This window comes from Canis aureus, unplaced genomic scaffold (assembly GCF_053574225.1).
Source record: "Canis aureus isolate CA01 unplaced genomic scaffold, VMU_Caureus_v.1.0 ptg000130l_RagTag, whole genome shotgun sequence".
In the NCBI taxonomy this organism is placed as follows: Eukaryota; Metazoa; Chordata; class Mammalia; order Carnivora; family Canidae; genus Canis; species Canis aureus.
The window spans coordinates 14002-30000 of NW_027554442.1; the positions used below are offsets into that span (position 1 = coordinate 14002).

General features: G+C 56.4%; 1 long non-coding RNA gene across 1 annotated transcript; it reads left to right on the forward strand.

Annotated features, from left to right (window-relative positions):
* Positions 1 to 8633: 8633 nt before the first annotated feature.
* LOC144309614 (uncharacterized) lies at positions 8634 to 9391 on the forward strand. Its single transcript, XR_013375560.1, has 2 exons — positions 8634 to 8874; positions 9126 to 9391. It is a non-coding gene; the product is annotated as an uncharacterized LOC144309614 (long non-coding RNA).
* The last annotated feature ends 6608 nt before the right edge of the window (positions 9392 to 15999 follow it).

The following is a 15999-nucleotide window of genomic DNA, read 5'->3' on the forward strand; positions in this document are numbered from 1 at the left end:
AGAGACAGACAGAGAGACACACACACAGAGAGAGAGAGAGAGAGGCAGAGACACAGGCAGGGGAAGAAGTAGGCTCCACGTGGGGAGCCCGATGTGGGTCTGGATCCCAGGACCCTTGGGATCAGGCCCTGAGCCAAAGGCAGACCTTCCACCGCTGAGCCACCCAAGGCGTCCCAGAAGCAGACTCTTTGAAAAGGGATTGCAGGCGTGGTCAGGACGGACTGAGATTGGGAGAAGTGGGTTTTACTACTACACTGGTGTACAACTGAGATTTGGCTCTTCTCTCTGCTAAAATGGCGAGATTCTCTTGCATTGGTAGTCTACTCTCGATAAGAGTGTGAACAGAGAAGAAAAGACAAAGACAAGGTGCTTTTTTGTTTGGTTGGTTGGCTTGGTTTGGTGTGGTTTGGTTGGGGGTTTTTTGTTTGTTTTTTGGGGTGTGTGTGTGTGTGTGTGTGTGTGTGTCTCCCTTTACCTGCCCAGAACAGCAAGGTTTTTAGATTCCCTTTTTTTTTTTTTTTTTGGTTGTTCTTGTTTCACTTTTTTTGGTATTTACTTATTTATTTTATTTTTTGGGTTCGTTTGTATCCGGTCTTCCCCTACTACGTAAGAGTGAAAACTTCTCCACGGTAAAGGAGCTTCATTTTGGGGACAACTCTAAAAGCACCTGTAGAATCTCCTAGGGGCCACCTCGGCGAAAGAGACACTGAAGATTTCCGTTTTGTTATGATCCGTGATCCTTTGTAGGCATGTGCCTTGAAAACTTCTGAGATGTTTTTGGTTGGCTGGTTGGCTGCCTGTCTGTCTGTCTGTCTACTGGTCCCTTCACCCGTTCGTGGATTCTCAGCGGATCCCAGAATGCCAAACCCTAAATAGAGTCTCTTGACTACTATAGGTCGTTTACCTGCTATGGGAAGGCACATGAGAAGCACTGTCAGACAAAGAACCATAAGCCCTCTTAGATTACATTGTGTGGGTGAATGCTGCCGGTGTTCCGAACAGGAAATGAAATTCCTAAACTTGTAACGTGTCCTGGTAGAGTGCCGTCACTCCACATTCGAACTGTTTAAATGCTCTGCGTACGTGCATGTGTGTTGTGTGTGTATGTGTGTGTGACAGAAACTGGTCGGATTTTCCTCTCGACTGCATTATAATGAATTCTCATTGGGTCTTTAGGCACGTCCATCCGTGGGTGACCTCCCTGTCACGTGCAGGTGTTGTTAGGAAGGTCTTGCAACAATGCGGTCCACTTTTCAGAAGATTCGCGGAAAGGACTCTGGACGAATCCCGGTGTCTGGTCACCCTGAGATTGTCCAACTACATACAGTAGGAGTTGCCGGAACTAATGAAAAAGCTGCGTGGAAACCGAACAGAAAGGAACAACGTGGAACTGAATGAGGTCCACGAAACCCTGAACAGAGTTCAGAAACTCTCAGTGAGTCATCTTCCTTTTTTTTGGCGATTGTTAAATCCTCTTCAGAAGGTCGGTGGGAATCCGTGCTCATTGCAACCAGACACCGTTGGAAGGATCCGCTGTATCACCAAGGCCTTCCTTGAGTAGAATGGCGTCTGTTTTTCTTTCTTTCGACCTCCCCCGGTCCCCACGCCGCCCTCCCCTCCCTTTCTCCCCCCCGCCCCCCACCCGGCCCCGGCCCCGGCCCCGGCCCCCGGGGTCCATTTGTCAAAGTGATCTCTATTGACCGAGCGGGCCAGGGGCCCCTGGAATCGCATCCTAAGACTCAGATAGGATCAGACAGCCTGGAGACGCTCAGATCCACTTCTCGGGAGCCACCCGAGCCCCTCGGAAACCGTGAGCCTGATACCTTCCTTCCAGAGGTCGCCGCGGCCTCACTGGGCGAGTCAAGAGTGCCACCTCCTGGCGGACGAAACCGAGAGTCAGCTGCTTAACCCCAGCGAGCCTCCCAGGTTGCCCCTACGAGGTGCTTGGAAATGCTGAGGCTCAACGACACCGGAACCACAACAACCGGAAGAACAGAAAAGAAGAGCAAAAGAAATGCTGAAGTTCTTCCTTCTGGCCTTGCCTTTACAGGAGTGTGCCGTCTGCGACCACGCCTGTCTCCGCGGACAGGAAGAAAAGAGTCCAGATGGCTGAACCGGGGTTCTGCACTCTGCGGACCACAGGAACCCCCTCCAGCCTGACCCAGGAACTCCCTTACTCTGAGCCAGGGACAGGAGGTCTTGTTTTGTGTTTCGGTTGTGGTCCAAAAGACAGGCGTCACCTACGATGGAACCTTGTAACCCTTTCTAAGCCTAGAGTCGCTCAGCGGCATTACATACGTTCACACATCCTCCTCGCCAAGTTATCTTTCCATTCCATTTTTTTACTCTCTTTTTTGAAACTCTTTAAATTTTATTTATTTATTTGTTCGTTCGTGCATGCATTCATTCATTCATTCATTGTTTGTTTGTTTATTATTTTAAAGGATTTTTTTATTGAGAGAGAGAGAGAGAGAGAGAGAGAGAGAGAGAGAGAGAGAGAGAGGCAGAGACACAGAGGGAGAAGCAGGCTCCATGCAGGGAGCCCGATGTGGGACTGGATCCCGGGTCTCCAGGATCACACCCCAGGCTGCAGGTGGCGCCAAACCGCTGCGCCACCGGGGCTGCCCTCCATTTTTTTACTCTTAAGTTTAATTTCTTACACTGTATTGATCGGGCACCCGATCTCTCTCTCTCTCTCTCTCTCTCTCTCTCTCGAATAAATAAATTAAATATTTAAAAAATAAATGAATAAATAAACTGTATTTATTCACGGGAGACACACAGAGAGAGGCCGGGACGCAGGCAGAGGGAGAAGCAGGCTCCACGCGGGGGGGGGGGGGGGCCCCGGTGCGGTGCTGGATCCCCAAAAAGCCGTGATGACGCCCGCCCGGAGCCCAGTCGAAGGCAGACGCTCAAACTCGGGTATGCCACCCGAGCACACCTCGTCCGCACCTCTTCCTTCCCACCGCCACCCACCCTCTTGTGCGTTCGTCGGGTTCCCACACACAGGACCTCGTCCTCCAGGTGTATCCCTAGACACACCCTAGCACCCTAGGATCCCCAACGAGGGAATAGGTTCAGATGGGACCGATGCTCATGTGACCGTGCTCCTGTTTGAGGACTGTCCTCGGTTGCTGTAGCGGTGACGGCGAGACAAAGGGTCTCTCTCCACACACCGCACAGGCGGGTGGGGGGCATGCCCCGAGTGGGGCAGATGTCCCCATCCCAAGGAGGCGGAGGAGGAAAGCCACCCCAAGGCCCCTCTTTGGTGCCTGTCCTGTGTCAGGAAACGCTACTGACCTGGGTGGATCCGGACCAGGCTGTGTCCGTCCCAGCTGCCCTGGGATCCCACACTCCTCACACCTGGACCCACCGGTGTGGCGCCTGCCTTTCCGGCTCTGCCTGCCTGCCTGACTATCTCTGCATCCAACTTGCAACTTTCAGTCCGTGAGCTTAGGGGCTTCGACTCTCTGGGTCTTGCTAGAACCCAAACAGAGAAAGACGTTTGCCATACCATAGATACCACTTTCAATTAAGCATCTGTGAAATGATGATTATGGAGGAAGGAAATTCTCAGCCTTGAACGTTTCTGGGCCCTGCTCCATTGGCTTTCACACTGACCCAGGCCCAAACGGCTCCCAGAAAACTCAGCACTAGTTGGGCTCTATTTCCGTGCCACTGAGTGCACGTTGCCTGTCTGCCTCCCCTAAAAAGTCAAGCAACGGGGATGCCTGGGTAGCTCCGTGTTCAGCATCTGCCTTGAGGTCAGTCATCATCCTGGGGTCCTGGGGCCCCGACTCCCACTTGGGGCTCCCCGCGGGGAGCCTGCTTCTCTCTGCATCTGTCAATACCTGTCTCTGTGTGTCTCTCATGGATAAATAAAGAACATCTCTAAAACAGGAAAGAATGAATGATTAATTAAAAGGACTGACTGACTGGACTGATCGACTGACCGACCGACCGGCTGAATGAATGTATACATAAGCAAGCCAGGAAGGAAGCAAGCAAGCAAGCAAATAAATGAACAAATGAAATCGATGAAGGGCTGCGTGGCTGCTGGCTGGCACTGTGGGTGGAGTGTGGGACTCTATATTTCTCGGTTGTGAGGACGAGCCCTAACCTGGGTGTAAACATCGCATACACCTAAAATCTTTTGAAAATAAAACAATGAAAAGAAAAGAAAAGAAAAGAAAAGAAAAGAAAAGAAAAGAAAAAGGTGGGCAGCCCGGGTGGCTCGGCGGTTGAGCGCGGCCTTCAGCCCGGGGCCTGATCCTGGAGGCCCGGCATCAGAGTCCCACGTCGGGCTCCCAGCATGGAGCCTGCTTCTCCCTCTGCCTGTGTGTCGGTCCGACTCTCCCACTCACTGTGTCTCAGGAGAAAATAAACAGAATCTTTACAAAAAGGGAAAAGAAGTTGTTTTGTTTTGTTTTGTTTTGTTTTGTTTTGTTTCGATCGGATTGATCGATCGCTAAAAGGCAACCTGCCAAAACTGACGATGAGAAAACGGAAGAAAACCTTCCTGGTTCCCATAGAGTTCAAGCCCTACAGCCTTGCCCGTACCAAGATCAGAGAATAAACTGTCCACTCTCTACGGCGTCCCTCCTCCCGAGGACGCCCCAGCTCCTTATGGAGCATGCACACGCACGTGCACACGCACGCAGAAAAGCGGGGTGAACCGAACCAGACCCTAGAGAACCCTGCAGCGAAGGTTGAGCACAGGACACCCCCACCCCCCCGCCAGCCACAGGAAACTCCGGCAGGCTACCACTGGACTGCTTAGGGGGCCTATACTTACTTGCAAGTGCTTGCTGACCTGGGACACGTGGAAGGGGAACCTGAGGCTCAGATGGCCCGAACCGGGTGAATGGGGTGCTTTGCTCATGCCTCAATGCTATGCTCTCCACGATTAGAGAAAGCTGGCAATGAGGCCAGCCCAGGGACCGGAACCTAACCTAGGAATCCCTCTGGTTCCATCAGTCATGTCCCGACTGTTGGTGAGTGAGGAACCAGTGCTCGGCTCGCTCGGGGAGACAGACGCTCTGGTCTTCTTCGGGTTGGGTTGTTGCTGCGGCTTTGGGTATCTTTGCAGGAAACCGGCCTCTTCTCTTTCGAAATGGAAACCAAAGGATGGACGGGGTCCGGACCCGGTCACGCTCGCTGGCCACTGGAGTTGTTGTCAACCAGCCAGCGGGGAGATCGGAACATCGGGTCTTTCGTGACCTCTCCACAGATAGATAGGAGTGAGACCAAGGCTATATACTTTGTTGGCGTCTCGTCTGTGTCTACGTGTCCCTGTGGGTTCTACGAGGGAGAGGTTTCCTCTACCTCCGGATGCTATATTGCTAACATCCCTTTGTAAAGGAACTGTAGCTTATGGGATCCCTGGGTGGCGCAGCGGTTTGGCGCCTGCCTTTGGCCCAGGGCGCGATCCTGGAGACCCGGGATCGAATCCCACGTCGGGCTCCCGGTGCATGGAGCCTGCTTCTCCTTCTGCCTATGTCTCTGCCTCTCTCTCTCTCTCTCTCTCTCTCTGTGTGACTATCATAAATAAATAAAAATTAAAAAAAAGAAAAAAAAAAAGGAACTGTAGGTTAGGAGTTCAAAGGCTGGCGCGGGTAAACATCATCGGAACAGGACAGCTCGGAGCGATAAGGACGAGTGCCAATATTTCACAAGTTCCCACGATCTGGGATGAAGTTCTGTTCGTTCGTTCCCGATCATGCGGGTCTGGGATCCTTTCCTGCATCCGTCTCCTTGCGGGGGGAGGGGGGGGGGGGGGAGGGGGGGGGACCTGCTTCTGCCCATGTCTCTGTCTCTGTCTCTCTCTCACACACAGGAATAAAGAAACAAAATAGTGTAAAAAAGGAAAGATGCTCGGTCTCCCACTCTCTCCCTCTCCCTCCTCCTCCTCCTCCCCCTTCCCCCCTTCACACAGTGCTCTCTCTCTGAAAGGAAGTTAATATATTACAATTTTGCAAAAGCCTGCCAATGGAATGGAGACTACTGGAGAACGAGAAGGAAAACAATTCCGTGTGTGACAAGTAGGAGATGTGTAGGAAACGTACAAGGCGTGAGAATACATGTTTTGGTGAGGGAAAAGAAAATAATTCTGTCCTGAAATGAGCCTGGCTATTTTTTTCTTTTTTAAGATTTTATTTACTTATTCAGAAGGAAGGGAGTGGAGGGAGGGAGGGAGGGAGGGAGGGAGGGAGGGAGGGAGGGAGAGAGGGAGGGAGGGAGGGAGAGAGGGAGGCAGAGAGAGGGAAAAGAAGGCTCCATGCAAGGAGCCCGCTATGGGACCCGATCCCGGGAGTCCGGGATCACGTCCTGAGCCAAAGGCAGAGGCTTAACCACTGAAACACCCAGGCGTCCCGGAAGCAGATTTTTTTGAAAAGGAATTGTAGGCATGGTCAGGACAGACTGAGATTGGGAGAAGTGAGCTTTACTAGTACACTGGTATAGCATTAAGACTCGGCTCTTGTCTCTGTTAAAATGAAGAGATTTCCTTGCGTTGGTAGTCTCATCATGGCAAGGGATTGTGAACAGAGAAGAGAAAAATATATTATTATTATTTTCTCTCTCCGGACCAGCCAGGTTTTTATATTCCTTTTTATCCGCGAATTACCTCCGTGAGAGAGTGAAAACTTCTCAATATTAAAGGAGCTACATTTTGGAGACAACTCTGTAAGCTCCTGTGGAATCTCCTAGGGCCACCCTGGCGAAACAGATACTGACATTGTTTTCAGTTTTGTAATGACCCGTGATCCTTTATAGGCCCGGGCCTTGAAAGCTTCTGAGATGTTGGTTGGTTGGTTGGTTGGTTGGTTGGATGGATGGATGGATGGTTTGTGTATCTGGCTGGTCGGCTGGCTGCCCGGCTGTTTGCTGGTTCCTTCATCCGGTCACGGATTTTCAGCGGATCCCAGAAAAGTCTAGCCCTAGGTTGAGTCTCTTGACTAACATAGGTCGTTTACCTGCTATGTGAAGGCACGTGAGAAGCAGCGTCAGACAAAGAATCATAAGCCCTCTTAGATTATATTGGTTGCGTGAATGCTGTGGGTGTTCCAAAAGCGACGTAAATTCGTTAAGTGGTAACGTGCCCTGGTACATTGTTAAAATGCCGTGTGTGACAAATCATAATCCGTTTTTCTTCTCGACTGCACTCTAGCCAACTCTCCTCGGGTCTTTAACCACGTTCACCGGTGACCGCCATGTCATGTACATGCCACGTTCTGACGCTCTTGCAAAAACAAACAAAACACACACACACACACACACACACACACACATTTATTTATTTATTTATTTATTTATTTATTTATTTTTTATTTATCCCAGATTCCAGAAGAACCACGCAAAGGACTTTTGACACATCTCAGTTTCTGGTCACCCTGAGATCATCGAACAACAGTATGAATTGCCAGAACTAGTGAAATAGCTGCATTTACCCAGAACAAAACCAGGGACTTCTGGGTGCCTCAGCGGTGGAGCCTCTGCCTTGGGCTTAAGGCGTGACCCCGGAGTCCCGGGTTCGAGTCCCGCATCGGGCTCCCTGCATGGGGCCTGCTTCTCTCTCTCTCTCTCTCTCTCTCTCTCTCTCTCATACATAAATAAAATCTTAAACAAACAGAACTAAAAGGAACAACATGGAACTGAAAAGAGCGAAAGACAATGATGACCGGTTTCTTTGTTTTTGTTTTTTAAAGACTTTATTTAGTTATTCACGAGAGACACAATGAGAGAGAGGCAGAGACACAGGCAGAGGGAGAAGCAGGCTCTGCAGGGAGAGACCGATGAGGGACTCCAGGATCACACCCTGAGCCAAAGACAGCTGCTCCCACCGCTGAACCACCCAGGCGTCCTGATGACCCTTTTTTAAAGACTCTTGTTCAAATCACTGCTGATCCCCTCATGTTTGCTCTTCCAGTTTGAAGGAAACTTTGTCTGTAGAGATATCTATACCTTAGAGAAATTGGAGGAACGAGTGAGTTTGTAAACAAATTAAAATCCTTATCCTTGGGCAGCCCTGGTGACTCAGCGGTTTAGCGCTGCCTTCAGCCCAGGCCGTGATCCTGGAGACCCTGCATGGAGCCTGCTTCTCCCTCTGCCTGTGTCTCTGCCTCTCTCTCTCTCTCTCTCTCTCTCTCTCTCTCTCTCTCTGTGTGTGCGTTTGTGTCTCTCATGAATAAATACATAAAATCTAAAGAAAAAAAAATCTTTAAAATCCTTATCTTTTCTCCCTACCTGTGACCCGTCAGTGTTCAGAAACTCTCAGTGAGTTATCTTTTTTCTTTTCTTTTCTTTTCTTTTCTTTTCTTTTTTTCTTTTTCTCTCTTTCTCTCTCTTTTTCTAATGAGTTATCTTTCTTTTATGGCAATTGCCAATCACCTGCGTGAGGTCTGTTCCGTGGGAATATGTTCTCATTGTGACCGGCCACTGTTGGAAGAATCCCTTGTATCACCAAGACCTGCCTTCCTTGAGTGCAATGGCATCTGTTTTTCTTTTCTCTTCTCTTCCTCCGCCCCCCCCCCCCCCCCCCCCCCCCCGCCCCGGTTTATTTTTCAGAGTGATCTCTACTCCCAACGTAGGGCTCGCACTCACGGCCTGGAGGTCAAGAGTCGTGCTCACTACTGACCGAGCGGGCCAGGGGCCCCTGGAATCGCATCCTAAGACTCAGATAGGATCAGACAGCCTGGAGACACTCAGATCCACTTCTCGGGAGCCACCCGAGCCCCTCGGAAACCGTGAGCCTGATACCTTCCTTCCAGAGGTCGCCGCGGCCTCACTGGGCGAGTCAAGAGTGCCACCTCCTGGCGGATGAAACCGAGAGTCAGCTGCTTAACCCCAGCGAGCCTCCCAGGTTGCCCCTACGAGGTGCTTGGAAATGCGGAGGTTCTTCCCTCTTGCCTTGCTTTTTTTTTTTTTTTTCTTTTTTTTATTTATTTACTTATGATAGTCACACAGAGAGAGAGAGGCAGAGACACAGGCAGAGGGAGAAGCAGGCTCCATGCACCGGGAGCCTGATATGGGATTCGATCCCGGGTCTCCAGGATCGCGCCCTGGGCCAAAGGCAGGCGCCAAACGGCTGCGCCACCCAGGGATCCCCTCTTGCCTTGCTTTTGCAGGGCTGACGACAGTGACCACGTCTGTCTACCTGGCGAGGCAGAAACAATTCCAGGTTGCTGAACCCTGGTTTTCCACACTGCGGACGACAGGATATCACCCCCTCCCCCTCTTTCAACCTGACCCAGGAATTCCCTTACTCTGAGCCAAGGACAGGGTGGGGGGGTGGGGGTGGGGTCTTGTTGTTGTTGTTGTTTGTTTTTGTTTGTTTTGCTTTTCTTCCCCCCAGTTGTGGTAAAAAGAAAAATAGACGTCACCTAAAATGGAATGTTGTAGTCGTTTCTTTCTTTCTTTTTTTTAATATTTTATTTATTTATTCACGAGAGACACAGAGACAGAGACACAGGCAGAGGGAGAAGCAGACTCTATGCAGGGAGCCTGACGTGGGACTCGATCCTGGGTCTCCAGGATCAGGCCCTGGGCTGAAGGCAGACGCTAAACCGCTGAGCCACCCGGGGATCCCTGGACGCTCCACCGCTGAGCCACCCAGGCGCTCCATACATACTTAAGTTATTGAGAGTTTGTTCCTTCATTTTTCATCATCTCTAGACCCAACGTGGGGCTCAAACTCACAACCCTGACTGCAATCAAAAGTTGAGTGCTCTTCTGACGGAGCGGGCCTGCCGGGGCCTGGGGCCCGGGGCCCGGGCCGGGGGCCGGGAGCTTCTGCCCTTTCATGTTTTCAAGCTCAGAGTCACCTTTTGTCCGGGGAGGGCCCCACCCCCCAACCCCTCCGTGCGGAGGTGCCATCTGTCGGGCTGGTTCATGTTTGTCCATCTTCCTTACTCCTTTTAGTAGACAGAAGGTGGCTTGTGACACAGCCGGGGACTACTTCGAATGAGACTGAGGATTTCCCTTGGGAAGTGGGTGCGAGAGGGAGGACAGGTCGATGGGGAACCAGGAGACTGTTGGCCCGTCGCTTTAGAGGAAAGAGTGTCCTTGTTGGGCCCTCACCCAGGGTGGATGAGTCAGAACTGTCCCTGGCCAGGCCTCCCTTAGTCCTTCGCCCATATCACTCCATGCCTGTGTTTGGCCTCTGGACCCTAAGACACCACGGTGGTCATGTGTTTAACTCCCCATCAGATTCACCAGTCCCCGCCATGCCACGCCCTCCCAGACGCACCCCCACCCCTGGAAGGCATTAAGAGTGAGATGGCATCCTCCACATCCAGGATTGATTCCCAAAGGGTTTATTGGGGTTTCCTGGGTCAGGAAACCAGGAGGGGTCGCTTTTGGACCCCAAACAATGTGAGTTCTTCAGACATCCTCTTTGCCCTTCTCTTTCCCCCTCCCCTCCCCTCCTCTCCTCTCCTCTTCTCTTCTCTTTTCTTCTCTCCCCTCCCCCACAGCTTGGGAGCCGCAGCCTGAGGGTTTGGGGGAGGTGCAGAAAGCCATTCAATGGAGAGAAGTCCCAGGCTCGGACTTTAACAGACAGCCATGTGCATTTGAATGAAATGATTGAATGAGGGCCATTGGAATGGATGGCCCTGAACCTCCCTTCTGCCACCCGCCACCCTCCATCCCCACCCCCAACCAACCCTGAGTCCTCTGGTGGATTTGGAAATGGAAGGCCGGGGTGTGTGTGTGTGTGTGTGTGTGTGTGTGTGTGTTTACACGGACGCACCCGCGGAGGGTGGTGGGGCATGCTCACGTTGGCTCCTGCAAACTCCATTCATTCTGGGAATGTTCTGTTGTTTCTGCTGAGTTGCCAGTTGCTGCGATGAGCCAAGCTATACTCCTCCCGTTGCCGAGTTCTTAAAAAGGCCGAGTCTCCGGTTTTCTCCGTGAATGGACTGACCCACACCTTCCCATCCCGCCGGACCCCTTCTGCAAATACTTGCACTCAAAGGGTTCTTTCACCTCGTCCAGAAAACAAACAACAGCCACCCACACCCACCCCATTGCCACAGATACGCAACCCACACAACAAAACTCCAGCTGGCCTCCTTCTGCCTCCATGTACTTTATTTTATTTTTATTTTTTTAAATATTTTTATTTATTTATGATAGTCATAGAGAGAGAGAGAGAGAGAGAGAGAGAGACAGAGAGAGAGAGAGAGAGACAGAGAGAGAGGCAGAGACAGAGGCAGAGGGAGAAGCAGGCTCCATGCACAGGGAGGGAGCCCGACGTGGGATTCGATCCCGGGTCTCCAGGATCGCGCCCCGGGCCAAAGGCAGGCGCCAAACCGACCGCTGCGCCACCCAGGGATCCCCTCCACGTACTTTAGAGAGTCACTGTCTTAGACGTGCCTTAGGCTCAAGGACTCGATGCGGTCTCCCTTTCTGTGGCACGGTCGGTCCCATCCATCCCCCGTTAGGCCCAAAGTAGAATTGCATGACCACACGGCTCACGGGAGCTGGAGAAGATATGCTAAGGTGACCGACCGGACCGACCGACCGACCGGATGGGAGCACTGTCCATTCGAAAGGAAGGACCTACGGGCCGAGGCGTCTATAAACACGCTCCCTGGAAGTCTTTGGCTTTCGCGTGCCTCTGATGAAATCATTGCTCCGGAAACTCCAGCATCTATAGCCGGTCTTGTCCATGGTCTTCTGACCATGACTCGTCCTCCGTTCGCCTGACGTTCTGCCCAATTGTCCGTCCACGGAGAAATTAGACCCCGTCCCGTGAGAGCCGAATCCGACTCCTCCGCTCACCCCCACGACAGAGAAGACTATGCCCAGGTCTGTGCCCGCCCATCTTCCCTTTCTCCTCCGCCAGGGCAGAAGAAAATGTGGCCCGCCCTCCCTTCTCCTGTCAAAAGTCCAATCTGACATAGGACTTGGATACGAAGGAAACCAGAGTACTGTTTTGAACCATAGACACGTTGATTGATTGAAGATTTTATGTAGGTAGTCCTGAGACGCACGCGCGCGCGCACGCACGCACGCACACGGACGGACGCACGCACGCACGCACACGGACGCACGCACGCACGCACACGGACGGACGCACGCACGCACGCACGCACGCGGACGGACGCACGCACGGATGCACACAGAGGCAGAGACACAGGCAGAAGGAGAAGGAGACTCCATCCATGCAGGGATCACGCCCTGGGCCAAAGGCAGGCGCTCAACCGCTGAGCCACCCCGGCCTCCCTACCTGGAGACACTTTGATAGAGTAGCAGCAGCAGCAAAGAAACACACGCACACCGCCGCTCCCCCCACCCCCCCAGGTGAAAGAAGGTCCCGCTGACTCCCCTCCTTTTCCTCTGAGAAGAGAAGCACACCCTTTCTCCTGCCCCTGGAAGGTGCCTTGGAGGAGAGCGCCAGGAGGGGAGTGAATGACATTCTTCTCTTCAAGGACAGGAAGTTGAGCGTGAGCAGGAGAATTCTGGAGAAACAGATTGTGTTATAAGAAAGAAAGAAAGAAAGAAAGAAAGAAAGAAAGAGAAAATCCTTATGTTCTTTGAGCCTCCCCTCCCCCCCCAGAATTGAGTTCCTCTTCCACGACCTCTTCTCATTCAACCCAATAGACAAGTATTTGGGGGGGGGGGGGTCAGGTCCCAGACGCTGAGAGGGTGGAGGTGAAGGTGGTGCGGGGGAGGGGGGGGGCACACCGTCCTCTCCAGCGCCTTTGGTTCAGACCTCCTTCGTGACCTCCCTCCCTCCCTCCCTCCTTCGTCTTATAAATATATAAATAAAATCCTAAAGAAAAAGAAAAAAAAAAAAAAAAAAAAAGGAAGGACACGAGAAAAAACGGTGCATCCGTTGCCGTCCTAAGAGTCCTCGCCTGGTTTCGGCTCTACGTTCCCTCCCTGACCTCGGAAACGTGCCTGAGTCGTCCCGGGAGCCCCGCGCGGCGAGCGCGACCCCCTTTCCGGGCGGCAGCGGGCCCGGACGGACGGACGGACGGACGGACGGGTTTTCCAAGGCTCCCCCGCCCCGGGAGGACGGGGGTTCGCGCGGTGCGCGGCCGTGTGCTCCCGGGGCCCTCCGCCGTCCCCGGGCCGAGAGGCGAGATCCGAGGCGCCCTGACGGCCTCGCCGCCCGGATCTGTCCCGCTGTCGTTCGCGCCGGTTGTCGGGTGCCACCTGGCGGCCGCTTTTATAGAGCGTGTCCCCTCCGGAGGCTCGGCGGCGACAGGCAAGGAACAGCTTTGGTGTCGGTTTCCCGGGGCCGAGTTCCAGGAGGAGGGCGGCTCCGGCGCGAGCGTCCGGCTGTCGCCGGGGCCTCGGCGCGCGATGCGCTCGCCGGAGATTGGACCTCCGGAGCTGCGAGGGAGTGTCGCCGTCGCCGCTGTCGCCGCTGTCGCCTCCGCCTCGCTCCCGGAGGAGGCCGTGCGGGCCGCCTGGGTGGGTCGACCAGCACCCGCCGGTGGCTCCTCCTCCGCCCGCGCGGACCGACCTGGGCCGCCTCGGGGGCGGGGGACAGGGTGTGTCCCGCCGTCCGTCCTGTGGCTCCGGGCGATCTTCGGGCCTTCCTTCCGTGTCACTCGGTTGTCTCCCGTGGTCACGCCCTGGCGACGGGGACCGGTCTGAGCCTGGAGGGGAAGCCCGTGGGTGGCGCGACAGACCCGGCTGCGGGCACGTGTGGGGGTCCCGGGCGTCGGACGCGATTTTCTCCCCTTTTTCCGAGGCCCGCTGCGGAGGTGGGTCCCGGGCGGTCGGACCGGGTGCCACGCGGGGGTGGGCGGGCCGTCCGTTCGGGCGTCCGGCCCCGGTGGCGATTCCCGGTGAGGCTGCCTCTGCCGCGCGTGGCCCTCCACCTCCCCTGGCCCGAGCCGGGGTTGGGGACGGCGGTAGGCACGGGGCGGTCCTGAGGGCCGCGGGGGACGGCCTCCGCACGGTGCCTGCCTCCGGAGAACTTTGATGATTTTTCAAAGTCTCCTCTCGGAGATCACTGGCGTGGCGGCGTGGCGGCGTGGCGGCGTGGGGGCGTCTCCACCGACCGCGTATCGCCCCTCCTCCCCTCCCCTCCCCTCCCCGCCCCCGTTCCCTGGGTCGACCAGATAGCCCTGGGGGCTCCGTGGGGTGGGGGTGGGGGGGCGCCGTGGGGCAGGTTTTGGGGACAGTTGGCCGTGTCACGGTCCCGGGAGGTCGCGGTGACCTGTGGCTGGTCCCCGCCGGCAGGCGCGGTTATTTTCTTGCCCGAAATGAACATTTTTTGTTGCCAGGTAGGTGCTGACACGTTGTGTTTCGGCGACAGGCAGACAGACGACAGGCAGACGTAAAAGACAGCCGGTCCGTCCGTCGCTCGCCTTAGAGATGTGGGCCTCTGGGCGCGGGTGGGGTTCCGGGCTTGACCGCGCGGCCGAGCCGGTCCCTGTCCTCGCTCGCTGGAGCCTGAGCCGTCCGCCTGGGCCTGCGCGCCGGCTCTCGTGCTGGACTCCAGGTGGCCCGGGTCGCGGTGTCGCCCTCCGGTCTCCGGCACCCGAGGGAGGGCGGTGTGGGCAGGTGGCGGTGGGTCTTTTACCCCCGTGCGCTCCATGCCGTGGGCACCCGGCCGTTGGCCGTGACAACCCCTGTCTCGCAAGGCTCCGTGCCGCGTGTCAGGCGTCCCCCGCTGTGTCTGGGGTTGTCCGGTCGCTCCTGCCCCCCCCCCCCGGGGGTCGAGGGGCTTGCCGGTGAGGCGGAAGCAGGTCCCCCCGGTCGCCGTCCTCGCTGGGCTTTTGCTCCTCGGGAAGCCCCCTCGGGGCCGCAGCTTGCTGCCGATCGATCGATGTGGTGATCTCGTGCTCTCCTGGGCCGGGCCTAAGCCGCGTCAGACGAGGGACGGGCGTCCACGGCGGATGCGACCGCTCTTCTCGTTCTGCCCGCGGGCCCCTCCCTCCCCGGCTCCTCCGCGCCCGGCCGTCGTGGCGGGTGCGCGGGGGGCGCGCGCCGGGGTTGGGGGTGGTGCGGACTCCGGCCCGACCCCGGCCTCCCGCCTTCTTGCCTCGCGGCGCTGGCGGGACCGGGGTCCTCGGACGCGGCGGACACTCTCGCCGGCCTTTCCCGAAGGCCCTGGGTCCGTGGCGAGCGGCCCTCCCCTCCTCCGCGGGGAGGGCCGGCCCGACGCCGCGCTGCTCACCGCCCGGCCTGGGCGCGCTTGAGCGCGTTGCGCCCGGCCCTCCGTGGTGCCCCTGGAGCGCTCCAGGTCGCCTCAGGTGCCTGAGGCCGAGCGGTGGCGTCGTTTCCTTCCCCGGCGACTCCCCTCGGGCTGCCGCCGCCGTCGTCGTCGGCGTGTCCGAGGAGCGGGTGGTGGAAGAAGTCGGCAAGGGAGGCGCACCCGTGCCCCTGGCGGGGGCGCGGGCGCCTCGTCTTCCTTTCCCCTCTCCTCTCCTCCCCCCCTCGCCGCGCCGGCGGGGGGTGGGTGGCGTGGGGCGGTGTGACTCGGAGGACTTGGCGGGGCTCGTGAGCGCCCGCGGCGGGCCGGGCCAGCGCCGCGGCGCTTGGCCAGCCCGAGGGGCTGCCCCTCTCTCCCGGCACGGGTCGTGTCCCCGTCTCCGTCCCTCTCTCTCGCCCGCCTCGCGGGAGGCGGGGAGCTCTCTCCTCTGGGCGGTGACGTGACCACGCCGTGCGCGGGCGAGGCGGGGGTGGCGTCCTCGAGGGGGCACCGGCCGCGAGCGCTCGGGGTTGCCCTGTGCCTGTCCCTTGCCGGAGATCCGCCCCCCGCCCCGCGAGCCCTGTCGGCCCCGGAGCGCCGCCTGGTGGGGCCCGTTTGGGAGGACGAACGGGTGGGGGCGATGCGCCCTCGGTGAGAAAGCCTTCTCTAGCGATCCGAGAGGGTGCCTTGGGGTACCGGAGCCCCCAGCCGCTGCCCCTCCTCTGCGCGTGTAGTGTGGCCAGCGACGCGGGGTTGGACTCCCGTCGCGACGTGTTTGGGCAGAGTGCCGCCCTTTGCCTACCTACCGCGGCCTGTGCCTCCCCCCTCCGAGACGGGGGAGGATC